The sequence below is a fragment of the Papio anubis genome, chromosome 11 (genome assembly GCF_008728515.1).
Source record: "Papio anubis isolate 15944 chromosome 11, Panubis1.0, whole genome shotgun sequence".
Lineage (NCBI taxonomy): Eukaryota > Metazoa > Chordata > Mammalia > Primates > Cercopithecidae > Papio > Papio anubis.
The window spans coordinates 64,877,729-64,895,754 of NC_044986.1; the positions used below are offsets into that span (position 1 = coordinate 64,877,729).

Here is an 18,026-nt window from a genome sequence, read left to right on the forward strand (position 1 = left end):
CCACTATATCTCTTATCTCAAGAAAACAAGTCTTTTTCTCTGTGTGAATGGCTGGAAGGTGTCATCATTAAGTTTAAATATCTTAATAATAAGAGTTTTCTACATGATTATGCCAGTATTGCAATTCCTTTACATTATCAAAGTTCATCCTTAGATTTCTCCAGTTGTTTCCCAAATAAAACAATTTTGAGCCTGGGGGACAAGCACCAAGATCTGCCCTTGAAGTCCAGGAAGGGATAGCATTGCAATCAAATCAGTAAGTACAATCAATGGATTTGATAGAGGGCTGTGTAGAGATAGTAAAGGGAGGGTTGCTTAATCTAACTGAAGCTGGTTAAGAAATGCATAGTTTACTGTCACCTTTGTCCAGTTCTTAGAGATGAATGGGTGATTTTGGGGCTGTTGGATGGGGGAAGGGTCGAATAACAAGGGCATTCTAGGACTTGATGCCAGGCTGCTTGAAATAACATTTGGCAAGGCTCCAGACCTCAGGAATTCATGCAGAGGCTGTGGTTTTCTAAAACGCCCCCCTTGGTGATGTTGATGTTTAGCCAGGTGCAGAATGCAGCCTGAAGGAATGAGAGTTTCATATTAGAAGGAGCCCCTTAAAACTGCAGTCTAATGTTTGAAATTTGGGTAGGGCAGCTAAGAAATTGACTTTGTGATTTCATTTCAATCAATTTAAATTTGAAAACTGAAGCAATAGAAAACATTTTTCTCTAAAACAGAACTTCATCATTTCGGTATCACTGCATTTTATTTTAGTCACTAAAAATTTAGCATGTATGCGGGGTGCGGTGGCTCATGCCTCGAATCTCAGCACTTGGGAAGCCTGAGGTGGGGGAATCACCTGAGGTCAGGAGTTTGAGATCATCCTGAGCAACATGGTGAAACCCCATCTCTACTAAAAATGCAAAAATTATCTGGGTGTGGTGGCAGGTGCCTGTAACCCCAGCTACTTGGGAGGCTGAGGCAGGAGAACCGCTTGAACTTGAGAGACAGAGGTTTCAGTGAGCCGAGATTGTGCCACTGCACACCAGCCTGGGCGACAGAGAAATATCTTGTCTCAAAATAAATAAATAAATAAAAATTTAGCATCAAATTGAGATGTATTAATTGTAACTTATACTTTAAAATATATATAGAAATACAATCAAATATTTAGTTTGTATTTTTGAAATGTTGATAATATTTTGATATTGCCTTAAATAAGAGTATATTATGATTTTTAATTTATTATTATTATTTTTTTGAGACAGAGTCTCCCTCTGTCACCAGATTGGAATGCAGTGGTGTGATCTTGGCTCACTGCAACTTCTGCCTCCCAGGTTCAAGCGATTCTCCTGCCTTGGCCTCCCAAGTAGCTGGGACTACAGGCCCCTGCCACCACACCTGGCTAATTTTTTGTACTTTAGTAGAGAGGGGATTTCACCATGTTGGCTAGGATGGTCTGGATCTCCTGACCTTATGATCCACCCACCTTGGCCTCCCAAAGTGCTGGGATTAGAGGCATGAGTCACTGCACCCAGCCAAAAGTATATTATTAATATTAATTTCATCTGGTTCTGTTGGACAGTGCTTACTTAAAACAATATGAATGATTGGAAGTGCTACATACTTAAAGCCACACTCAATTCTGAGACTAATCCTGAAAGGGTGTGAGTTGATAGAAGATTAGGTTCGGAAAATGTTTGTCAGAACAACTACTAGAGTGTGATCTCCATAAATCTGGTATCTTTTTTATTTTCTTAACCATTTCTAGAGCATGTTTTAGGTACTCTACATTTGTTGAGTGAAGGCACTGAGGCAGGAGGAGTATGAGTAGAGGACATGGGCTGGATGGAAGAGGTGCTAAATAGATCGACTCTGCTGAACTTGGCGGCTGAATGGGGATATTTTGAGGAGTTTTGGGTTATTATTAAGTGGGTTTTGGGATTAAAGCAGGTATGGGAAAGAGATTACTCATAACTTTTAGACATGGTTGAGTTTTGTTTTTTTGTGTGTTTTTTGTGTTTTTCTTTTGATACCGAGTGTCGCTCTATTGCCCAGGCTGGAGGGCAGTGGCACTATTTTGGCTCACTGCAACCTCTGCCTCCCATGTTCAAGATATTCTCCTGCCTCAGCCTCCTCCTGAGTAGCTGGAATTTTAGGTGCCTGCCACCACGTCCAGCTCATTTTTGTTTTATTAGTAGAGATGGAGTTTCACCATGTTGGCCAGGTTGGTCTCGAACTGCCGACCTCAGGTGATCCATTTGCCTCGGCCTCCCAAAGTGCTGGAATTACATGCATGAGCCACTGTGTCTGGCCAAGATATCCAGTTGGTTGTTGACTGAGTTCAGAATTCAGGAGAAAGATCTTGTCTTGATAGGGGAGTTATCAGCAAATAAGTGTAGGTTTATGCCAAGTATGTGGACAAGTGGAGAGATTGGACAGAGGGCAAAGGGGAACACCATCGTTTATAGGTGGACATGGGAGCCAGCAAAGCTAAGTGAAATAAAGAGTGTAGAATTGAAGCGAGGATCCTAAAGAAGTGAATAATAGTAACAAAATATATTCTAGTCAGGTGCGGGGGCACTCAGCCTTTTTTCCCAATACTTTGGGAGGCTGAGGCAGGAGGATCCCTGGAGCCCAGGAGTTTGAGACCAGCGTGGGCAACATAATGAGACCTTGTCTCTACAAAAAATTTAAAAATTAGCCAGGCATGATGGTGCGTGCCTGTATTCCCAGCTACTTGGGAGGCTGAGGCAGGAGGAGGCTCAAACCCAGGAATTCAATGGTGCAGTGAGTTGTGATTCTGCCACTGAATTCCAGCCTAGGCAACAGTGCCAAACTTTGTCTCAAAAAAAAAAAAAGAATATATATATATATATATGTGATGATTCTGGCATTTCATTGAATTTGGCAGTGGGGACTACGTTGGTGAATCTTGAATAGTTTCAATGTAGTGGTGGGAACAAAATCCTAATTGTAGTAGATCGAAGAGTGCATGTTATACAGACAGTGACTGCAGACAATTATTTGGAGGACTTTGGTTGTAAAATGGTGCGATGTGGTAGGGTATTAGCTAACTATCCCCAGAAGATTTTGTTTTCTTTCTTTCTTTTTCTATTTTTAGTAGAGCTGGTTTTCACCGTGTTAGTCAGGATGGTCTGGATCTCCTTATACGCCCACTTCAGCCTCCCAGAAGTGCTGGGATTACAGGCGTGAACCACCACCCAGGTTTTGTTTTCTTAAGATAGGAAAGACTTGCTTGTTATTGTCTGTGGGGAAAGAGCCAGCAGGGGAAGATTTACAGATCTCCAAACTTTGGCTCCAGAAAGCTCTCTGATTTTTCTCTTAGGAATGTGTAAACACTTCTGTGCATATTACCACCAGCTAAGTGCTGATGGTAAATAAATACTCAGTATTCTTGCAGCTAATGTTCTTAGAAAGCTGAGACATAAATAGACACTACTTTTTTCTTTAAGGGGTAACATTAGAGGAACTGACTAGAGACTCAAGACCACAGGGCCAACAGTGAAAGAACTAAAAGCCTAAACCTTGATTGGTGCCTTGTCGGATCATGAATTAACTAGTTACCTGATGGCCTTCTGCTTGGAGTTAGGCAAGGTCCCTGAAAGTTATCTTTGATCGTGAGGGAGCATTCCACAAAGGATGACTTGATACTGGCTAAACCCTAGCAGAAAACAGGATCTGGCCGGGCGCGGTGGCTCATGCCTGTAATCCCAGCACTTTGGGACGCCGAGGCGGGCGGATCACGAGGTCAGGAGATACAGACCATCCTGGCTAACATGGTGAAAGTCTCTACTAAAAATCCAAAAAATTCGCCGGGCGTGGTGGCGGGCGCCTGCAGTCCCAGCTACTGAGAGGTTGAGGCAGGAGAATGGCGGGAACCCGGGAGGCGGAGCTCGCAGTGAGCCGAGATGGCGAGATCGCGCCACTGCACTCCAGCCTGGGCGACAGAGCGAGACTCCCTTTCAAAAAAAAAGAAAAAACAATTATCTTAAGAAAACAAGATTTGTCATAAGAAGAATCTCCTGAGCTCTTAAGGGGCATTTAAATGGTATTTGAATTTAAAAAAAAAAAAAAAAAACGTGAGATCAGGAGTTCCAGAGCAGCCTGTCTAACATGGTGAAACCCCGTCTCTACTAAAAATACAAAAATTAGCTGGCCGTGGTGGCCGACGCCTGTAATCCTAGCTACTAGTGAGGCTGAGGCAGGACAATTACTTGAACCCAAGAGGCGGAGATTGCAGCGAGCCAAGATCACCACAGCACTCCACCCTGGGTGACAGAGTGAGACTTCGTCTCAAAAAAAAAAAAAAAAAAAAACAAGAAAAACAAAGGGTTGTTGAAGTCTGCCTTCTATATTGAGCCTTTACAGTATGAGTGAACGTAAACCTTATTTGTAAAACTAGTGTGATTTAATCTTGTCTGATTAATCTACAATTGTATGGTCTTTTAATTTGGTTTTTTAAAAATTAATTTGGAAATTTATACTGGGGGATTTTTTGTTGTCTTGTTTTGTTTTTTGAGAGACGGTCTCCCTCTGTCATCCAGGCTGGAGTGCAGTGGTGTGACCACAGTTCACTGCAACCTCTGCCTCCCAGACTCAAGTGATCCCTTCCACTTTAGCCTCCTGAGTAGCTGGGACCGCAGGCATGTACCACCTTGCCTGGATAATTTTTGTATCAGGTTGGTGCAAAAGTAACTGCAGTTTTTGCTGTTACTGTTAAAATTTTTTTAGAGATGGGGTTTCACCATATTGAAGGTGAAACCCCAGGCTGGTCCTGACCTCAAATGACCTGCTCACCTCAGCCTCCCAAAGTGCTGGGATTGCAGGCATGTCCAGCCCTGGGGTATTTTTTAATGCTAATAAGTTTTCACTGGATCTTAGTCTCCCAGTTATATGAAATGATAAAATATGAAGAAAAAGATAAAAATATAGAACATATCAGGATTATGCAGAAATGAGGAGGGTTGTAGTCCAAGAAATATTTGGAGGGAAAATGGACTATGACCTTTGACCACATCCTCAAGGAACGGATTATTTTTGTGAGACAGTCTCATTCTCAGCTCACTGCAGCTTTGACCAGCTAGGCTCAAGCGATTCTCCTGCCTCAGCCTCTTGAGTAGCTAGGACTTCAGGCACACACCACCACACCTGGCTGATTTTTAAATTGTTTGTAGAGATGGGGCTTTGCCATGTTGCCTAGGCTGGTCTTGATCTCCTGGACTCAAGCAATCCTCTTGTCTCGGCCTCCAAAAGTGCTGGCATTACAGGCATGAGCCACCGCACCTAGTTAAGAATTGGATTCTAAATTGAGTTCAAATTTCCCCTTTTTCCATAACAGCTTGCTCTGAGCTCAGTGTTACTGTAAATATTGATTTTGGACTTAAGATGGTAATATTTTGAATAGCAATGCTATACTCCTACAACTCACAGTTAATATCCTTTCACACACAAATGAATAAAACAGGCCAGTGGATTTGGAAATTTAATAATCCGTACAATCTAAGAAAGTAAACTACCAAAAAAAGTAACTTTAATTCATTCATTGTAACTTTAATTCAGTGCATCTTAGTTAGCATTAGTATCCAGTGGAATTCATTGTGAATGTTAACACTTATTATTCACTACTGAATTGTTAATTTTAGAACAGTGCCTGGGGGCTAGACATTAGGACCTTGTTGTTAGACCTCTGGTTTGAGGCCTGGCTCTTGATGCTGATCTGAATAAGAAAGGTTCAGTGAGTGGAAATACTGATATTACTTAGTAGGAGATGCAAATGAGAGAATTCCTATGAAGTGCTGTTCATAATGATACCTGGCAAGTAGTAGATTCTCAGTACATAATAATAGGTGTTCATAAATATTCTTTTTTGTTTGTTTGTTTTTGAGATGGAGTCTCACTCTGTCATCCAGGCTGGAGTGCAGTGCTGTGATAGCTCACTGCATCCTCCGCCTCCCAGGTTCAAGCAATTCTCCTGCCTCAGCCTCCCATGTAGCTAGGATTACAGATGTGTGCCACCACGCCCAGCTAATTTTTGTAATTTTAGTAGAGACTTGGCTGTATTTTTTGTATATTTTAGTAGAGACTGGGTTTCACCATGTTGGCCAGGCTGGTCTCGAACACCTGACCTCGTGATCTGCCCACCTCAGCCTCGCAAAGCGCTGGGATTACAGGCATAAGCCACCGTACCTGGCCCAATATTCTTTTATTAATTGTGAGTTTGAGACCGGAATTACTAGGTTTTTCTTAAACGTTGGAGGACAAGTAGAAAAGGAAGAACTATCTAATACGCATTTTTCCTTTAAATAAGTCAGTTCATTTCAACATATACTAAAGTCCAGCAATTTGACTGGGTCTGGTGTTTCACACCTGTAATCCCAGCACTTTGGGAAGCTGAAGTGAGAGGACTGCCTGAGCCCAGGAGTTTGAAACCAGCCTGGGCAATATAGCAAGACCCTGTCTCTTAACAACAACAACCCACAGTTTATAGGAATATGTTGATTCATGTAATCCTCACAATGAACCTCTTTAATACATGTTATTACTAGCTCTGCTCCAAAGTTTGTTGTTTGATTCCTGCCAAACCCATGTTCTTAAAAATATATAAAATAGTTAAGATACTGAAAAGAATAATACACTAATCACCAGAGTTGGTTATTAACCTTAAGCATGGGTGGAGGGGATTGTTCATGGAAAGTGTGAAGAATGAGAAGTTAGGTTTTGCTTTAGGGTCCTCTAGGGCCTGGGCAAGGCGGCATATGCCTGTAATCCCAGCCTGGGCAACAAACTGAGACTCAGTCTCTACCAAAATCAAAACAACAAAAAAGTGAAAATAAAGTAGAGTCCTCCAGGAGTAGGCTCATCAAGGGGCCAAGAGGTGTGACAGTGAAGCTTCAAGGGAGATCTACATTTTAGAGAGTTTTAAGTGAAAATTCTCCTTGGAGGTCTACAAACCAGACCCTTAAGGGGTCGTGAGCAAGTTAAGTCTGTGGTATTTAAGAAATGATTGAATCTGACTGATAATTCAATTATAATTTGGGTAGAAGTTTAAGATATTTGAATAAGGAGCGAAATTAGTAGAATGACAGTTTGAGGCAGATTGGATGGTCTTAGGTTTTTCCTCCTTTGGGAATAAATTATACTGGCTCATAGCCCCAAAGAAAAAGGAGGATGGCCAAGAATACCTGTGAACAGAGAGCATTAGCTCTTAGGTCAGTCATGATTTTCTACACATTTGGAGCCAATCTTTAATTTGCACATTAAAAGAAAATTAAATAGAGGTTTTTGATCCCTCCCTCGATTAACAACCTGCTCAACTTCCTCTCCGCCCTTCACCCCACCCCTGATTTGAAAGGATTTCTTTTGAGTTCTAAGACGCCCTGGCCAGATGAGGGTGGAGTTCTTTTTGGGGGTAGGAATGAGAAAATTAGAATATCAAAGTAATCCCAGCACTTTGGGAGGCCAAGGCAGGAGGATATCTTTAGCTCAGAAATTTGACACCACTAGCCTGGGCAACATAGTGAGACCTTGTCTCTACAAAAGCAAAAGTAGCTGAGCTTCAGGGGATCCCTTGAGCCTAAGAGATCGAGGTTACAGTGAGCTGGGATCCTCTCACTGCACTACACCCTGGTGATAAAGTGAAAAGAAAAGAAGCCTGGCTTTAGTGAAGAGATTTTGGAAACTTCTGAAGTCTCTGCTGTGACTTCCATCCAGCCTAGATGTGGAGGAGCCATGAGGCCCTGTATCACCAAGGTAAGGAGAGTGGAGTCTAGGGCCACACAGTTTCTCAGACCCACCTTTGGGGCAGCACTTTCTTTGACCCTGACTTTCTATGGACTTCGAATCTCTCAGTTGATGGCTATGGTCAGAGTAGGGAAACAGATCAGAGGAAAGCTCCAAGAATATTAGGTATTCAACACTTGGTTTAATAGCTGACTTCTTTTGTTTTCTATTATTTTGCTCTGTGTGTGTGTGTGTGTGTGTGTGTGTGTGTGTGTGTGTGTGTGTGTATGAGACACAGTCTCGCTCTATCGCCCAGGCTAGAGTGCAGTGGTACAATCTCGGCTCACCGCAACCTCTGCCTCCCGTGTTCAAGTGATTCTCCTGCCTCAGCCTCCCAAATAGCTGGGATTACAGGCACGTGCCACCACGTCCGGCTAATTTTTGTGTTTTTAGTAGAGATGGGGTTTCACTGTGTTGGCCAGGCTGGTCTTGAACTCCTGACCTCTGGTGATTCGGCCTCCCAAAGTTCTGGGATTATAGGCATGATTCACTGCTCCCGGACAGCTTTCTTTTTATCCCAAAAAAAGGAAAAATAAATTGATGGCTGAAATTCTGAATTAGTCAAATTAGTTCATTTCACTTCTTTGGGAAAATAAAGTTGTTGGAAAAACTTTGGGAAAAACTGTTGTACAGGTCTTCTTTGAAGATATTTTTGTTGTTTTTGCCTTAAATGTTCATTTTAGATTTCTCCTTAGGTGAATCTTCGGTGGGTAGCCAGTTGTTTTCTTTCTTTCTTTCTTTCTTTTTTAAAGACAGAGCCTCATTCTGTTGCCCCCAGGCTGGAGTGCAGTGGTGCCATCTCGGTTTACTGCAACCTCTGCCTTTCAGGTTCAAGAGATCTCATGGCCAGGCACAGTGGCTCACACCCTGTAATCCCAGCATTTTGGAAGGCCAACATGGCAAACCCCGTCTCTAGTAAAAATACAAAAATTAGCCCGGTGTGATAGGGCACACCTGTAATTCCAGCTACTCAGGAGGCTGAGGCAGGAGAATCACTTGAACTGGGGGATGGTTGCAGTGAGCCAAGATGGTGCCACTACACTTCAGCATGGGTGACAGAGTGAGACTCCGTCTCAAAAGAAAAAAAGAAGATTCTCATACCTCAGCCTCCAAAGTAGCTGGGATTACAGGCATGTGCCACCTCACCTGGCTAATTTTTGTAGTTTTTGTAGAGCCACCGTTTTGCCATGTTGGCCAGGCTGGTCTTGAACTCCTTACCTCAAGTGATCCACTCACTGCGGCTTCCAAACTGTTGGGATTACAGGTATGAGCCACCATGCTCAGCCAATCTTTTCTTTTTATTTAAATTTGGTTTAATTAAACCGTCAGTCGTACTGGGCACTGTACAGTGATTGGTTGCAGAACAGGCCCTGACCTCTATACTTCTTAGTAGTGTCAGTGGGAGGAAGTGAATACAGTATCTTAAAGTCAACATTATGAAGGCACCAGTGGTTGTCTCTGAATTTTTTCCACAAACACTCAGTTTTCAGGCTGACAGCATAGGTCCTGACAGTGTCACTTCTGACTAGACATAAATACTTTGTGGGCTGCCCATGGTTGTGTTTCACATAATACTTTGTTAATAATTTGGTCTTTCCTCAACAATTTGATATATTTATGCATTCTCAAGAGAAATGAAAATTGGATGTTGGTGAGTGGAGGACAATCTGAGACATTACAATTGGGTCACAGTACCCAAATGGTATGTCCGTGGTATTAAAATTTCATGGGGAGGGTTATCAGGGGAAAAAAATGTCTAAAAAATGCTGGAGGGAATGGTTATTGGTGAAGATAAAAAACAGTTAACAAACCCTGAGCTACCTCTAGTAAAGATCTTATTTGACCATGTCAACGAACAGACTTTGAAAGGCTTTATTTTTCTATATGATTTCAGTAGCTGTTTCTTTATTGGTTGTTGTTGTTTTTGGAGTAGCTTTTTCTTGAAGCAGGAAATACTGCATGTATGGAGTGTGTGTGTGTGTGTGTGTGTGTGTCTGTGTGTTCGTGGCGGAGGGGCTATAGTCAGATTCTGTTCAAATGACTCGGTCATTTCAGAATAAAACACCACATTGCTCCTTTAGACTGGGTATAAGATTATCAAGACAATGGGAATCTGGAAAAATGAGAAAATGGAGCAGGCTTGGGAACTACTAGACCCAGACTTGATCTAAGGAGTTCAGCATTATTCTTGATTCAGAGTGGGTAGGATAGTCCCAGAGCAAGTTCTCGTCTTAGGATAATTTTTAAAAGTGATATGAAACAGGCAGGGCTCGGTGGCTCATGCCTGTAATCCCAGAACTTTGGGAGGCCGAGGTGGGCGGATCACGAGGTCAGGAGATTGAGACCATCCTGGCTAACATGGTGAAACCCCGCCTCTACTAAAAATACAAAAATTGGCAGATTGTGGCTGATTGAAGCCCGTCCCAGCTACTGAGAGGCAGGAGAATAAGCGTGAACCGGGCTGAGCTTGCAGTGGCTAAGATAGCTCCACTGCACTCAGCCTGAGGCGACAGGGGCGAACTCGTCTCAAAAAAAGAAAAAGATATGAAATATAACTAATAACAAAGCTCAAGAGTTCTTAATTAAGCTCATTAATTAATGCGAATGTATGAAGATTTTTCTTTTTTTTTTTTTGGAGATGGAGTCTGGCTCTGTCGCCCAGGCTGGAAGTGCAATGGCAATCTCAGCTCGCAAGCTCCACTCTCAATGCTACTCAACACTCCCTAGTAGCTGGGACTACAGGCAGCATACCTCGCCGACTAGTTTTGTATTTTTAGTAAGAAGCGAGGAGTTTCACCATGTTAACAGATGTTCAATCTCCTGACTCGTGATCCGTCTCGACCTCCCAAAGTACTGGATACAGGCAAACCACAGCCTTCCAACCCCTCTTTTCTTTTTTTTTTTCTTTTTTTTTTTTTTTGAGAGGCGGGTCACCATCATCACCAGGCTGGAGTGCAGTGGCGGATCTCAGCTCACTGCAAGCTCCGCCTCCCGGAGTTCACGCCATTCTCCTGCCTCAGCCTCGGTAGCTGGGACTACAGGCGCCCGCCACCTGCGCCTGGCTAAGTTTTGCATTTTTAGTAGAGAGCGGGGTTTCTGTGTTGTAGGATGGTCTCGATCTCTGACCTCGTGATCTGCCCGTCACCGACCTCCCAAAGTGCTGGGATTACAGGCTTGAGCCACCGCGCCCGGCCTCTTTTTTTTTTCTTTTTTAAGACAGAGTTTCACTCTGTTGCCCAGGCTAGAGTGTAGTGGTGATCCGCCTGCCTATAGTGTAGTGGTGATCCTAGGCAGGCGGATCACCTGAGGTCAGGAGTGCGAGACCAGTCTGGCCAAGATGCAAAACCCAGTCCCTACTAAAAATACAAAAATTAGCTGGGTGTGGTCGTGCGAGCCTGTAATCCCAGCTACAAGGGTGGCTGAGGTGGGAGAATCGCTTGAACTTGGGAGACGGAGGTTGCAGTGAGCCGAGATCTCACCACTGCACTCCAGCCGGGGCGACAGAGCAAGACCGTCTCGAAGATTACTATAATAATAATAATAAGAAGAAGAAGAAGTATTATTTTAGACAGGGTCTCTGTCGCCCAGGCTGCAGTGCAGTGGTTCGCCCTCGGCTCCCTGGTTCACGTGATCCTCCCGCTTCGGGACGATAGGCGTGCACAACCACGCTTGGCTAATTTTTAGTAGAGACCGAGCTTCACTATGTCACCCAGGCTGGTTTCAAACTTCAAGCATGCTCGAGTCAAGTCTACCTGCCACGACCTTCCAAAGTGCTGGGAATCCAGGCGTGAGCTGCTGTGTCCCGCCCTTTACGTACACAAATCTTAGAAGGACCTCAAGATCTTTCCTATAGATAAATACATACATTGAAGTTCTCAGTGTTCTTGGATATGCACATCTGTAAAATTGAAAGTATCGAGTCAAAAACTAAGACTTCTCTTTTTGCAATCCTATTAGTGTTAAACACTAGTAACTTTTTATTTTTTTGAGATGGAGGCTCGGCCTGTCGCCCAGGCTGGAGTGGAGTGGTGCTGTCTCGGCTCACTGCAACCTCCTTCTCCCGAGTTCAAGCGATTCTCATCCTTTACCATCCGAGTAGCTGGGATTTACAGGGATGTGCCACCTCGCTGGGTAATTTTTGTCTTTTTAGTAAAACGGGGGTGTCACCATGTTGGTCAGGCTGGTCTTGAACTCCTGACCTCAGATGATCCGCCTGCCTCGACCTCCCAAAGTGCTGATACTACAGGCGGAAGCCGACATGCCCTGCCTGTCATTTATTTTATAGCTTCTCACCCTTTACTCATGCTTTGGAAGACTTTCTCTACCTTTAAAGTTTTTTGTGTGTGTTTTTTTTTTTTTTTTTTTTTTTTGAGACAGAGTCTCACTCTGTTGCTGAGGCTGGAGTGCAGTGGCTCAATCTTGGCTCATTGCAACCTCTGCCCCCAGGTTCAAGTGATTCTCCTGCCTCAGCCTCCCGAGTTGCTGGGATTATAGGCACCTGCTACTGTGTCCAGCTAATTTTTGTATTTTTAGTAGAGAGGGGGTTTCACCATCTTGGCTAGGCTGGTCTTGAACTCCTGACCTCTCGTGATCCACCATGCCTGGACTAAATATTCTTTTTCTTTCTTTGTTCCTTTCTTTCTTCCCTTCCTTCCTTCCCTCCTTCCCTCCCTCCCTCTTTCTTCCTTCCTTCCTTCCTTCTTCCTTTCCTTTCCTGTCCTGTCCTGTCCTGTCCTCTTCTCAGAGTCTCACTCTCTCGCCCAGGCTGGAGTGCAGTGGCACGATCTCGGCTCACTACCAGCTCCGCCTCCAGGGTTTACCCCATTCTCCTGCCTCAGCCTCCCGAGTAACTGGGACTATAGGCGCCCGCCACCATGCCTGGCTAATTTTTTGTATTTTAGGAGAGACAGGGTTTCACCGTGTTAGCCAGGATAGTCTTGATCTCCTGACCTCTGATCTGCCCACCTCGGCCTCCCAAAGTGCTGGGATTGCAGGCATGAACCACCACGCCCGGCCTAAATATTCTTTTTCTTACATCTCTTGTGTATGTGTGTGACATGTAATATTTATATGATGGTTGCATTTTAGTGTCCATAAATAGACTTACTGCAATACTACCACACTCATTAGTTTGCATAATATTTGTGAGGCTGCTTACTAGATACAACAGGAGTAATTGTGACAGGTTGTATGGCACATGAAGCCTAAAATATTTACTATCTGACCCTTTACAGAAAAGTTTGCTGAACCTTGGTGTAAACAGTGTGTCTTTTGGCAACATGATAATCTGTTTAATCTTAGGCATTTTTGTTCTTTCTTTTTTTTTTTTTTGAGATGAAGTTTCACTCTTACTGCCCAAGCTAGAGTGCAATGGCATAATCTTGGCTCACCGCAACCTCTGCCTCCTGGGTTTGAGTGATTCTCCTGCCTAAGAGGCAGGGTGTCACTTTGTTGCTCAGGCTGGAGTGCAGTGATTCCATCACTGATCAGTTATAGTGTTGAATTTCTATGTTTGTGATCTCGGCCAGTTCACATCTCTTTAGGCAACCTAGTCTAGTGGTCTCCTATTCCCAAGAGATTACCATTTTCTAATTTTTAAAATTTTTTTGAGACAGATTCTCGCTCTGTCGCCAGGCTGGAGTGCAGTGGTGTGATCTCTGCTCACTGCAGTCTCCGCCTCCCAGGTTCAAGCGATTCCCCTGCCTCAGCCTCTCGAGTACTTGGAACTACAGGCGTGCACCACCATGCCTGGCTAATTTTTTTGTGTGTTTTAGTAGAGACGGGGTTTTACCATGTTGGTCAAGATGGTCTCTATCTGACCTCGTGATCCACTTGCATTTGCCTCCCAAAGTGCTGTGATTACAGGCATGAGCCACTGCTCCCGGCCTATTTATTTATTTATTGAGATGGTGTCTCATTTTTTTAACCTGGCTGGGGAACAGTGGCATAATAGTATCTCACTGCAGCCTTGAACTCCCAGTCTCAAGGGATCCTCTAACCTCAGCCTACCCAGCAGGTAGGACTACAGGTTCATACCACTGCACCTGGCTCATTGTTTTTTCATTCATTCTTTTACTGAATTTACAAAGAAATCTTGTATATATTTATCGTGTACAATATGAAGTTTTCAAATGTGTATATACTGTGTAATTGGAGTTATGATTCTTTTTACAATTAATATCAGTGGAAACACTCCACTGTCTCAATTCCTGTGGTATGTCTGATGAGCTGTTTCAAGGTTTTTCAAAATTAGTCTGTAGTCGCAGCTTCTCTAGAGGCTGAGGCAGGAGACTTGCTTGAGCCCAGCACTCCAAAATCAGGCTTGGCAACATAGAGAGACCCTGTCTCTACAAAAAATAGGAAAAATATAAATTAACCAGACATGGTTACAGGCGCCTGTAGACCCAGCTACTCAGGAGGGTGAGGTAGAAGGATAACTTGAGCCTGGGACTTCGAGACTACAGTGAGCCGTTATCGTGCCACTGCACTCCAGCCTGGGGAACAGAGTGAGACCTTGTCTCAAAAAAAAAAAAAAAAGAAAAGACAGTAGATAAATAAGGATTAGAGGAGGGAATAGGGAGCTATTGCTTAAACAGGGCACAGCATTTCTCTTTGGGGTTTTGAAAATGCTCTGGAAGTAGAGAATGGCTATGGTTGCATAACAGTACAAATAAACTAAAAACCACTGAATTGTACACTTTTCTTCTTCTTCTTCTTTTCCTTCTTCTTCTTCTTCCTCCTCCTCCTCCTCCTCCTCCTCTTCTTCTTCCCCTTCCTCTTCCCCTTCCCCTTCTCTTTCGTCTTCTTCTTCTGAGTTTCACTCTTGTTGCCCGGGCAGGAGTACAATGGCACAATCTTGGTTCACTGCAACCTCTGCCTCCCGTGTTAAAGCGATTCTCCCGCCTCAGCCTCCTGAGTAGCTGGGATTACAGGCACCCGCCACCACGTCCAGCTAATTTTTGTATTTTTAGTAGAGAAGGGTTTTGCCATGTTGGCCAGGCTGGTCTTGAACTCCTGACCTCAGGTGATCCGCTTGTCTAGGCCTTCCAAAGTGCTGGGATTACAGGTATGAGCTACCACGCCCAGCTGAATTGTATACTTTTCAACTGTAAAGTGATGGATTTCATGTCATGTAAATTCATCTCAATAAGAAAAATTAGGTTGGGTGCAGTGGCTCGTGCATGTAGTCCCAGCACTTTGGGAGGTCCAGGTGAGCAGACCACTTGAATCTAGGAGTTTTGAGACCAGCCTGGGCAACATGGTGATATCCTGTCTCTACAACAAATACAAAAAAATTAACCAGACATGGTGGTACGTACCTGTGGTCCCAGCTTACTCGGGATGCTGAGCGAGGAGGAACATGTAAGCCTGGGAGGTTGAAGCCGCAGTGAACCGTGATTGTGCCACTGCACTCACTCCTTCCTTTGACAGAGTGAGACCCTGAGAAAGGAAGGAGGGAGGGAGGGAGGGAGGAAGGAAGGAAATTGAAACTATAGCAGTTACTTTAAAGACCCAAACACTAAAAATAACCCAATGCCCATGTCCAGCAGAAAAAATGATAACCTTGTTTTTTGAGGCGGAGTCTCGCTCTGTCGCCAGGCTGGAGTGCAGTGGCTGGATCTCAGCTCACTGCAAGCTCCGCCTCCAGTTCACGCCGATCTCCTGCCTCGACCTCCCGGTAGCTGGGACTACAGAGGCGCCCACCACCTCGCCCAGCCTTTTTTTTGTATTTTTTTAGTAGAGGCGGGGTTTCACCGTGTTAGCCAGGATGGTCTCGATCTCCTGACCTGCGTGATCCCACCGTTCGGCCTCCCAAAGTGCTGGGATTACAGGCTTGAGCCTTTTAGCGCCGGCCGATAACCTTGTTATGTATTTAATCAGTGAACTTACTATACAGTGAGAATGGACTATAAGTATGTAACAACTCATTTTGTGAAAATTTAAAAGCTGTATACTTGTGATTTGTGCACCTTTTCTATGTGTATGTTCTATTTACTTGAAAACAGTTTGTGTCAAAATAATAGGTATGTCAGGCATGGTGGCTCACCTGTAATGCAAGCACTTTGGGAGGCTGAGGTGGGCAGATCACCAGAGGTCAGCCTGGCCAACATAGTGAAACCCATCTCTATTAAAAATACAAAAATGGCGGTAGTGGCTCAACCCCTGTAATCCCAGCACTTTGGGGCCAGTGAGGTGGATCTGAGGTCAGGAGGTCGAGACCATCCTGGCTAACATGGTGAAACCCGTCTCTACTAAATACAAAAAAAAAACTAGCGGTGGTGTGAGCATGTAGTCCCCAACTACCTGAGAGAGCTGAGCTGAAATAGTAAACACCAGTGAGCAATGAAGCTTGAGATCGCCGCCACTACACTCAGCCTGAAATGACCCCTTGAACTCCGTCTCAAAAAAAAAAAAAAAAATACAAAAATTAGCTGGGTGTGGTGGCGGGCACCTGTAATCCCAGCTACTTGAGAGCTGAGGAGGAAAATTGCCTGAACCCAGGAGGCAGAGGTTAGCGGTGGTCTGAGATCATGCACCACTGCACTCCAGCCACAGGCAACAAGAACAAAGACTCTGTCTGAAAGAAAAAATTAATTAATTAAAACATATAATAAAAATAAAAATAGATATTGTCTAATAGACATTACGATGTTGTTTGTTTTTTTTGAAGTGAGTCTCAGCTCTGTCGCCAGGCTAGAGTGCAGTGGCGGATCTCAGCTCACTGCAAGCTCCGCCTCCCGGGTTCACGCCATTCTCCTGCCTCAGCCTCCCGGTAGCTGGGACTGCAAGCCAGCCACCTGCGCCGACTATTTTTTAAGTATTTTTTTTTTTTTTTTTGGCGGTGGTCTGCTGTGTCTCCAGGCTGGAGTGCAGTGGCCCTTTGATCTGACTCACTGCAGCTCGCCCCTGGGTTCACGTCATTCTCCCGCCTCATCCTCCCAAGTAGCTGGGACTACGAAGCCGCTTCTGCGCCCGGCTAATTTTTGTATTTTTAGTGAGGCGGGGTTTCACCGTGTTAGCCAGGATAGTCTCGATCTCCTGACCTCGTGATCCACCCGCCTCGGCCTCCCAAAGTGCTGGGATTACAGGCTTGAGCCACCGCGCCCGGCCTAATTTTTTCGTATTTTTTAGTAGAGACGGGGTTTCACCGTGTTAGCCAGGATGGTCTCGATCTCCTGACCTCGTGATCCACCCGTCTCAGCCTCCCAAAGTGCTGGGATTACAGGCTTGAGCCACCGCGCCTGGCTTGTTTTTTGTTTTTTTAAGAGATAGTCTCACTCAGTCACCCAGGCTGGAGTGCAATGACACAATCTTGGCTCACTGCAACCAACACCTCTCAGATTCAAGGGATTCTCCTGCCTCAGCCTCCCGATTAGCTGGGACTATAGGTGCCTACCAGCATGCCTGGCTAATATTTTTTGTATTTTTAGTAGAGATGAGGTTTCACCATATTGGCCAGGGTGGTCTCAAACTCCTGACCTTGTGATCTGCCTGCCTCAGCCTCCCAAAGTGCTGGGATTACAGGCATGAGCCACTGGGCCCAGCCTATAGTTTAAATTTTTTAAATTATTATTTATTTTTTATTTTTTGAGATGGAGTCTTGCTCCGTCACCAGGCCTGAGTGCAGTAGAGCAATCTCGCCTCACTGCAACCTCTGCCTCCTAGGTCAAGTACAGACGTGGCCTAGTTTAAATTTTTACTTGGGGGCCAAGGTGAGCGGATTGCTGGAGCCCACAAGTTAGAGAACAGCTTGGGCAACATAGTAAGACCCTGTCTCTACAAAGAAACTTTTTATTTTAATTTTTTTTTTAACTTTAAAAATACTATTTGGGGGAAAAATGAACACATCAAAATATTAGCAGGTATGATATTTTGATAGTTCTGTGGGGTTTGTTTTTGTTTGTTTGTTTGTTTGTTTGTTTGAGACAGAGTCTTGCTCTGTCGCCCAGGCTGGAGCACAGTGGCATGATCTTGGCTCACTGCAACCTCCGTTTCCCGGGTTCAAGCGATTCTTGTGTTTTAGCCTTCCAAGAAGCTGGGACTACACCACGTCCTGCTAATTTTTGTAGTTTTAGTAGAGACAGGGTTTCCCCATATTGGTCATGCTGGTCTTGAACTCCTGACCTCGTGATCTGCCCACCTCGGCCTCCCAAAGTGCTGGGATTACAGGTGTGAGCCATCACCCCTGGCCTTTGCTTTTGTTTCTTGGAGAAGAGGTCTCACTTTGTCAC

General features: G+C 44.4%; 1 protein-coding gene across 2 annotated transcripts in view; it reads left to right on the top strand.

Annotated features, from left to right (window-relative positions):
- TET1 (tet methylcytosine dioxygenase 1) overlaps positions 1 to 18,026 on the top strand; it is a 142,080-nt gene that overhangs the window by 73,042 nt on the left and 51,012 nt on the right. The window lies entirely within an intron of this gene.